The sequence below is a fragment of the Maniola hyperantus genome, chromosome 20 (assembly GCF_902806685.2).
Source record: "Maniola hyperantus chromosome 20, iAphHyp1.2, whole genome shotgun sequence".
NCBI lineage: Eukaryota > Metazoa > Arthropoda > Insecta > Lepidoptera > Nymphalidae > Maniola > Maniola hyperantus.
Genome location: NC_048555.1, coordinates 13308189 through 13316766, shown reverse-complemented (window position 1 = coordinate 13316766; position 8578 = coordinate 13308189). Strand labels below are relative to the sequence as shown.

Genomic DNA, 8578 nt, shown 5'->3' with positions numbered 1-8578 from the left:
ACCACCTAATGAGATCTCGTTCAAGGGATAACCTTGGACCTAATCATCATTTTTAAAATCACGATGCACATGAAAAATCATCTTCAAAGAAAAGTAAACTAGACCATTCCTTCCTTCTTTCGCTAGTAACTTGTAAGATGAGTAGGAATTTCTAAGTTTCAAAAGGCGCATTAAAAAGCTCTTACAAGTGTTTAAAGGTTTCTCGTCGATGTTCACAAAATTTTAGCGCTTTTAAGCACTTTTTGGCGCGAATGCCAATGAGTTTTCGTCAATTAAAACTGTGTTTACATATGCAATTACTGGGCAAGGTCCCTTCGCAGCTACGTCCAGGTCATGGGTGAGCACGTAATAGTTTTGACACGGCAACTAACGCGTTAGTCATGGTAGCATTGAAAATTGTTTCATCGACGGATACATCATTTACAGGGTGAGCATATCATCGTTGATAGTCCCAATCCCCATACCGCGTTTAAATATCGTGTGGGTACTTGGCCTACAAAAAATTAAAATTAAGATAAGTAAGTAGGTAAGTAATTCGCGGTTATACAAGACTTACAGGTAGCCGATAGTGATAAGATGGTACCTATTGACGATCTCGAGTTAAAGGAAAACAAGTTTTCAGGCTCTCCTGTACAATTAGCAAAAAGTGTTCTAATAATGTATTTATAATGTTAGTTACGCGGGAAAAACGAAATCAATATTCAATAGCAAGTACGTATACCTATTTTGGATTGACTAACAAGGTGTTGAATTGAAGGAACTTTTCAATCTCATGGAAGTTACTTGAAAAATCACTGTTGAAAAATTATGCCCGTGACTTCATCCGCGTGGGCTTAGGTTTTAAAAATCCTGTGGGTACACCTTGATTTTTCAATATAAAAAGTAGCCCATATTCTCTCCCCAGAAAAAAATTTCCGTTGCGTTGTAGCGTGATTGAAGGACAAACCGACAAACAAACACATTTAAAAGTTTACTGTTGCGCGTGATTTCGTACGCGTTGAATGTGAATTAATGTGCGAGGCATAACAGTTTTCCATAAAAAGTTCTATAACCACACTGAAATCCCACATAGGTAATTACGAAGTTATATTTTTAAAGAGAATTCAGGGTGGTAAAAAGGGTGTGAAATCATACCTACTTAACGTTTGGGAACCCTAACATGTAATAACAGGGAATCATAATAATAAATATTATTTTTAATTTATTGCAAGATAATATCAAAACACAATGCCGTCTCATTATGAAATGAATAATTGAGTATAGAGATTTTTAATAGTTTTCGTGATATATCTTGAGCATCCGAGGCACGTTTATTATTATTGACTTGTGTTAAGTTTTTCCGTTTTAATTTTTTAATACGAGTAATTTGAAAGAATACATACCTACAGCATAGTTTAGATATACCTGCACAAATCGGCTAAGCCTCAAGTGAGAAAATCACGGACATATTATGTAGGTACATACATACAGTGCGACAAGGCTCTTTTGGCACTTAAATGACATTGACAGGGGGGTGCTGTTGGAGAACAAAGGCTTAGACTATTCAAACAAGAACAAAGGGCACACGTGACGGCAACGTTAGTTCCGATTTTCACCACGCGCCAAAAGAGCCTTGTCGCACTGTACATAAAAGTCGAATTGAGAACCTACTGTTTTCGAAGTAGGTAAATACCTAAAAAAATCAAGGAACAATGCAAATACATATTATAATATTTTTTGTGGAACAAAACAACGATCGGCCAATGAACATGGGAACTTAATGAATCATACCATAGGTATACCTACCTACTTTTGTGGTCATAACAAAGAGCATTATTCTTATCTCTTATTAAAAAGCGGGTGTGTCAGCAGATCATTATTTGACCGTTTATGTTAGAAAAAATCGGCATAAGTTAATAATTTTACTATCCTTGGTTTATGCACGTAACCATACGTAGTTTTTCAGTATGCTCAACATTGATAAATTAGTAGATATCATAAAATTACTGATGCTCAACGTATAGCCGGAAAAAGAGCACCTGTGAAGGAGAAAGTGGACCTGACTTATGTACCTACTCATAAATGAAAAAAAATATTTACAACTTGTTACAGCGACAACAGAATTGTAAAAATAATCCTATATGGATTCTAAACAAATGAAATGATAATTTATTTTATATTTAGTTTTTTTTCGAAACACCTAGGTATAGCCGTGAGTACTAATTGAATTGAGAGTATGAAATATTTACTTAACATGTAGGTATATAACTTACCTAATAAAATACTTAGTGCTTACTGATTACAAAAGTAGGACTATACTATGCCTACGAAGTACGAACAACATAATATTGTTATTCGTATTAGTAGGTAGGTACCTACCTATATTAATTGTTGTTAGACAAAAACGAACACTTGATTATCTGTCAACCATACATAGCTTTATTATATTCGATGATAAATCATAACAAAAATGTAATTCTCACAGACTTTGAACCATATCAAGGCTAACATCAATTTCAATACCAAAGATAAAACTTCTGAGTTAGTTATCCTTGTCTAACTTTGCAGACATTTAATTAAACCGTCGACTTTGCCTGTAATATTGAACCTTCAATAGTCTGTGTAATTCAGATTTTCTTTTCATAAGTGATCAAACTTTGAAAGCCGCAATAATATGATAAGATAACTGATAAGTCTGCGCGAATCATCGTCCTTATTTTTTTGAGACTCCACAAAACCAAAAAATATTATTACTTAACTACATTAACTCTTGAATACATAATTTCCATAATAAATTAAATTATTTTTAAATTTTTAGTTTGTAGTTATTTAAGTCAGTTTTAGGGTTCCGTATCTCAAAAGGGAAAGGAACCCTTATAGGATTACTTTGTTGCATGTCTGTCTGTCAAAAAAATACGACTGTAGTACAGAACCCTCGGTGTCTGACTCGCACTTGGCCGGTTTTTTAAATTTAATATTTCCAATTTTTTTACTTACATATTTTGTTCAACTATTTCATTGCTCGCTGCTTATCAGCTACGTACCTTGGTATATTTTTGATGGCATACCTCATAACTTTTGTTTAGCAGCCATGCATGCATGCTTACTCGACGCAACAAGATTACGAGATGACTAAGCACTTCCAGGTATTATCAGCTCAATGACAAAACTGTCATGCGATTTGTGTGAAATATGAAGCTGAAAACTCACATTACTTATGCTGTTATTTAACATTTTTTATGGTTTAAGCGCTGGTAGTTGAACACGATCTTTTCTGTTATAGGTTCTAGAAGATGTCTGTGACTTCGTCGCGTGGATTTCGGTTTTTAAAAATCCCTAGGGAGCTATTTGATATAAAGTAGCCTATGTCCTAGGATGCAAGCCATCTCTGTCTGTACCAAATGTCAAATGAATTTAACGGATGGGCCGTGAAAAGCTAGCAGACATTTTCGCTTTTATATTATTAAGAATGCATTACAATGTTTATACATCTACACGGTAACTTAAGCGATAAGCTAAGTAAATTGACAGCATTTGGATTTTGCGCTTCTACCGTAGAAAATATTCCTATTTCACCGGAATTCGAAGACTTGAAGCGCATAATATTAGGACAGATAGATCAATATAACCTGAGTGATCGTTCAAAAATTCTCCTTGTATATTCCATAAGGTTCCATAAGGGTTGCATAAGAGTCTGAAAGGGTCTATAAAAGCACAATTAAGACATCACACACGTATAAATGTTTTAAATCACCCCCACCTATAAATGTATGGGTTAACATTTTATGAACTGAACATCCTGTAAACCTCCACTTTCCTGCTCCATCAGGTCAAGAAAGTGATCAACAAGTGACAAATGACTTGACGATCACTTTCTGTAAGCGACAAAAGCAATGCACACATGTTCCTACATCAGAATTTCGGAAAATCCAACTTGTCGCTGTGCCAAAATGTCGCTTTCTAAGCCGAATGATTTGAGCTGGACGTTGATGAGTCACTCATAGAGAGTCGAGGACTTTTCTTTTTATACATACCTACCTATTGTCTTGATCACCTATTTTGATTTTTTGTTAATATCATGCTTCACTTGTTGTGGGGCAAAACTACTGTATAGGCCTGCTTTGCTGCCGCGCCTGCGATTAACGTCAAAAAGCACTAAAACCATTCGATAGAACGGTTGTCACCCGCGAAGAATGTAGGTGCATAAAAATGTGGAATGCAGCACGACGACCACTCTATTAAGCCATTGAAGACAGCACAGTGATTGCCATAATGACGTGACTATTTCTTCGCATTCACATTCCTGACAGATTATGACTTCATGTGCTTTATATCCATTGACTGTGCAGTACCTAACTGTACCAATAATTCTGAAGCTCTACATCGTTTGATTGTACGCATTATTTAGTTTAGTACCTATAGCCGTTTCTGTGTATTGTTGTGTATTAACTGTTACTGCCTTAGGTAACTGTATATAATAGTTGACGTATCTAATTTCTAAGTTTCCTAATATTCACTATACTCAGTAAATACCCAAATAACCAATGAAAATTCACACATAATTTTCGTCTTGGTTACCACTATCGCCTAGCTTACTCGATCTAGAAGCAAAATTAAGTTAATGCATAGGAACTTTCGTAGAAGCTCTTGGAATTTATTTTCACTTGAATGCTACGAGGTAACACTCAACATGGATGACTAAAATACGTGGAAACATACCTACTTGAAAAAAGTAACGGATATTGCAAATACGCGGGTTACAAATGGGTGGAATAGGTATAAAACGCGATGTTAATAAATGTGATAACTTTACTATAATTGAGCTGATGATTTATTTGATCTCCCTAGAGAATTTATATCATACAAACATTAATTTGATAATTAGATCTTTTTTACGGTACGCTGGATAATCATCCCGACGTTTACCCTAAAAGCATTTTTATCCTGACTTACAGCTACCTACAATAATTTTATTTCCTGAAGTTGATCATACATACATACATCAAGGCGAGCCCACAGGAACGATTCAGAGTTGCAGTAGGTGCATTCACTTTCTCATGTGCCTCACATGTAAAAATGTGGTGGACAGGTGGATGCTGCTGCAATTTATTTGGCACATTAAATGCGGTCAACGGGGACCGCACATGACGTCATTGGTATCACTATCCATATTTATAAATGCAAAAGTGTGTTTGTTTGTTGGTTTGCCCTTGAATAATGTCGCAACAGAGCAACGGATCGCCGTAATTTTTTGCATGGGTGTAGTTAAAAACCTAGAGAGTGACTCATCCCGGAAAATCTAACAGTTCGCACGGGATTTTTAAAATCTATATCCACGCGGGCATCAGCTAGTCTATATGTAAGTATAAAAGGAAAAGCTGACTGATTGACTGACTGATCTATCAAAGCACAACTCAAACCACTAGATGGATCGGGATGAAAGGCATGCAGATAGCTATTATGACGTAGACATCCGTTAAGAAAGGATTTTCGAAAATTCAACGCCTGAAGATGTAAAATAGGAGCTTGAAATTAATGTAGTCCACGCGGATGAGGTCGCGGGAATAAGCTATAGTTTTCAATAAGCACTTGCAGTGCGTGCTGTGTAACGTACAATCAGCATAAAATGACGTCCTGCATTGCATTTCGGAATCGTAGTTTGCCTCAGGCTAGTGGCCGTGGCAGTGAGCCAGCCCCAGTGTGTCAAGTAACGGGACTCGCGGCGTTAGCGTCACGCCGTGCGATGCCTGCTGCTGCCACCGCCGCTTTACCACTCCGTTGTAGGTACTATACTTATTTATTAATTTAATATTAAAATTTAAAGATTTTGGGGCACGGACCTGTAACTTTTTAAGATTCTGCTGAGAGTAGAATGTTCTAAGAAGTACCTACCCTTAGAGACTATAGGTATTAAGTATTCTAACAATCGCATTATTTTGTTAAACGATGTAAGTACATACCTATCGATTAGAGTAGCATTCGGTTTTCATAGCCTCATAGGTAGACAAAATTAGACTTTCATTCATCCAACCACTTTCTCCGCCAATCGCCAAGTCACCCATAAACAATTTATAAAATGTGGGCCACCTTCATACGCTTAAGGCGTCGAAAGTGGTGACGACTACGCTGAATTGCTTCGAAATGCTCTAACCGCAAGTGGGCGAAGAATTACCAGACTTACTGTCTCCAGTACCAGTTTTAATCAATAATCACCATAGGTGATGCCATATCCACCATTCTGCCATAAGGCTACTCGTACTAAGTAATTCCTAGGAATAATAATATCTTATACATTTCTTTTGTTCCATAATCCTAATTGTAAAAAAACAAAAGAGTAGGTATAAAGGATATCAAAAGATTTTTTCATTACATAAGTAGTTGAGAATTTTTAATGAAGAGGCTTGAACTACAGGACAGCAAAGAGGAAAAGTTTGCATTGATATAAGAATCCCAATGGGTATCTGGAAAGCTCCAACGAACGAGAACTGAACTCTTGTAGTAAGTAGTGGAAGATACAATAACAATTTAATGCAATTCAAGAGAAGTTTTCCTAGCGCGCTCCCTAGCGAGCTCCATACAAACGTAATTTAATCAATCAAAGTCCACGTTTTAAAACAAACTAAGTATCTGTGTTTGTGTTTTGCCAGATGTCAGTTAAAATGTTTAGTTTCAAGGTTACAAAGGACGCAAAAACTTTTGAGTAAATCATTAAGCCCGTGTAACTTTAAAACATACATTTGTATTTTGTATGTTTTAAATTTCTACGTAAGTAAATTTGGAAAAATTACTATCATATACTAAGTATATTCAAGAATACATAATCTAAGTCTAGTATACATAGGTGGGTACTAACAACACGTTTATAATTACAGAACTAGATAAATAATATTTTGTAGATATCTATGTGACTTATCTAATTACTATATAATAGGTACTTGATGATATACTTGAAGAAGTAAGTATACTTAGATTATTTGAAGAGAGAGTCAAGGTAATATAGAGCATTCTTTGTGCACAATAATTGTACAGAAGTGAAAAGGACGCACTATAATCGTGATTATAATACTTATATAATTCATAATTTATAATTCTTGTTTGAATATATCAAACGAACTCCAAAGAGCCCTTGGTCAAGCGTGTGTAGGTCAAGGACTCGGTCACTGAACTTGCGTCCGCCCACGGTTTTTTTTTTCTTTTTGAAACATTTTGGAGAGCTTATTAGAAATCGATACGGCAGGAAGTAATCGCCGCGTGAATGATCAATATAAAAAGCTACATAAAAGCTGCAGTAAAATTTATTCTTAAATAATACGTATATCTATATAAAAGGAAAAGCTGACTGACTGACTGACTGACTGATTTGTCAACACAGTGTTCAAACTACTAGACGGATCGGGCTGAAATTTGGCATGCAGATAGTTATGATATGAACATCCGCTAAGAAAGGATTTTTGAAAGCTCAATCCCTAAAGAGGAAAAAAGTATAATTTGAATTTGTGTAGTCCACGCGGGCGAAGTCGCGGGAATAAACTAGTAAGTATATAAGAAGGTAGGTTAAGTTATACTTAGTTAAGTTCATTGAAGTATATTATAAAAAAGTCTATACAAATTTTAATTAAATTAAATACATTATATTGTACACTAAAATGTATGTATATCATAGGTAGGTACCTACCTACTATAATAATAGGTAACAGCGTAAGTGACAGGTCTGTACGCACCTGAGCTGCGCTGCGCGTCACTGCGGTCAGAGCGTCAAAATATTATTTCTATCATTTTGTATGGCGCACATCGCACTAGAGCGGCGCTGCACGGCGCTTCACCGCGCGTTGCCGCGCGTCGCGCTTGGGAGAATATTGTGAAACGCAGCGCAGTAACGCTCTGTGCAGTGTGCAGCGACGCTAGTGCGATATACCCAGCGGCGCGTCACGTCGCTTCAGAATGCGTATGGCGCTCAGATAAGATACACGCGCATCGAGTTAAGTATATAATGTACAGGCGTGATAGACCTCAAAATAAATAACGCAGTTTTAATTTTTGGCACATGACGGGCTCTTAGAAGTATATCCTCAAAATTCCCTACCCCTAGGATGTCGGCTTCCACCCTTTCCCTCTTCACTGTCGCATATCTTGCGACGTTGTTGCTCGTACGCGAACGGGTATAGAAGTGACGCGCAAGTGACGCGAGCTGCCGCATACTGCAGTTGTAGTGCGGTAGGTACCGTGAGCGGCCTGAAGTGACGCTTTCTGCAGTCGGACTGCAGCGACGCGCAGCGCAGCTCAGGTGCGTACAGATCTTAAGCGCAGCCTGTGCTATATTAGTAGGCCATGCAGCGATGAGTTGAAACGATATGGATGAGGTAAGTACATTTTTAATTTGTTTGGTAGATAATTAGGTGATCTCAATGTTTTGCTACGAACAAAAATCAAAGACGCCAAAATCATTCACAGGTAAGTATATAGTCTGCGACAGGTTGAGATGGCAATCGGGATAAGGCGAGGGGACGTCCGCACACCCGCACCTCACTCACGTTCGCCCGCACGTGTGCGGGGCGTTCCCTCCCTGATTGCCATCTCGACCTGTCGCGTACTATAGCTA

General features: G+C 37.2%; 1 protein-coding gene across 1 annotated transcript in view; it reads left to right on the top strand.

Annotated features, from left to right (window-relative positions):
• Positions 1-8578, top strand: part of LOC117991625 (protein prickle-like) — a 363781-nt gene that overhangs the window by 36676 nt on the left and 318527 nt on the right. The gene's annotated exons all lie outside the window — the stretch shown is intronic.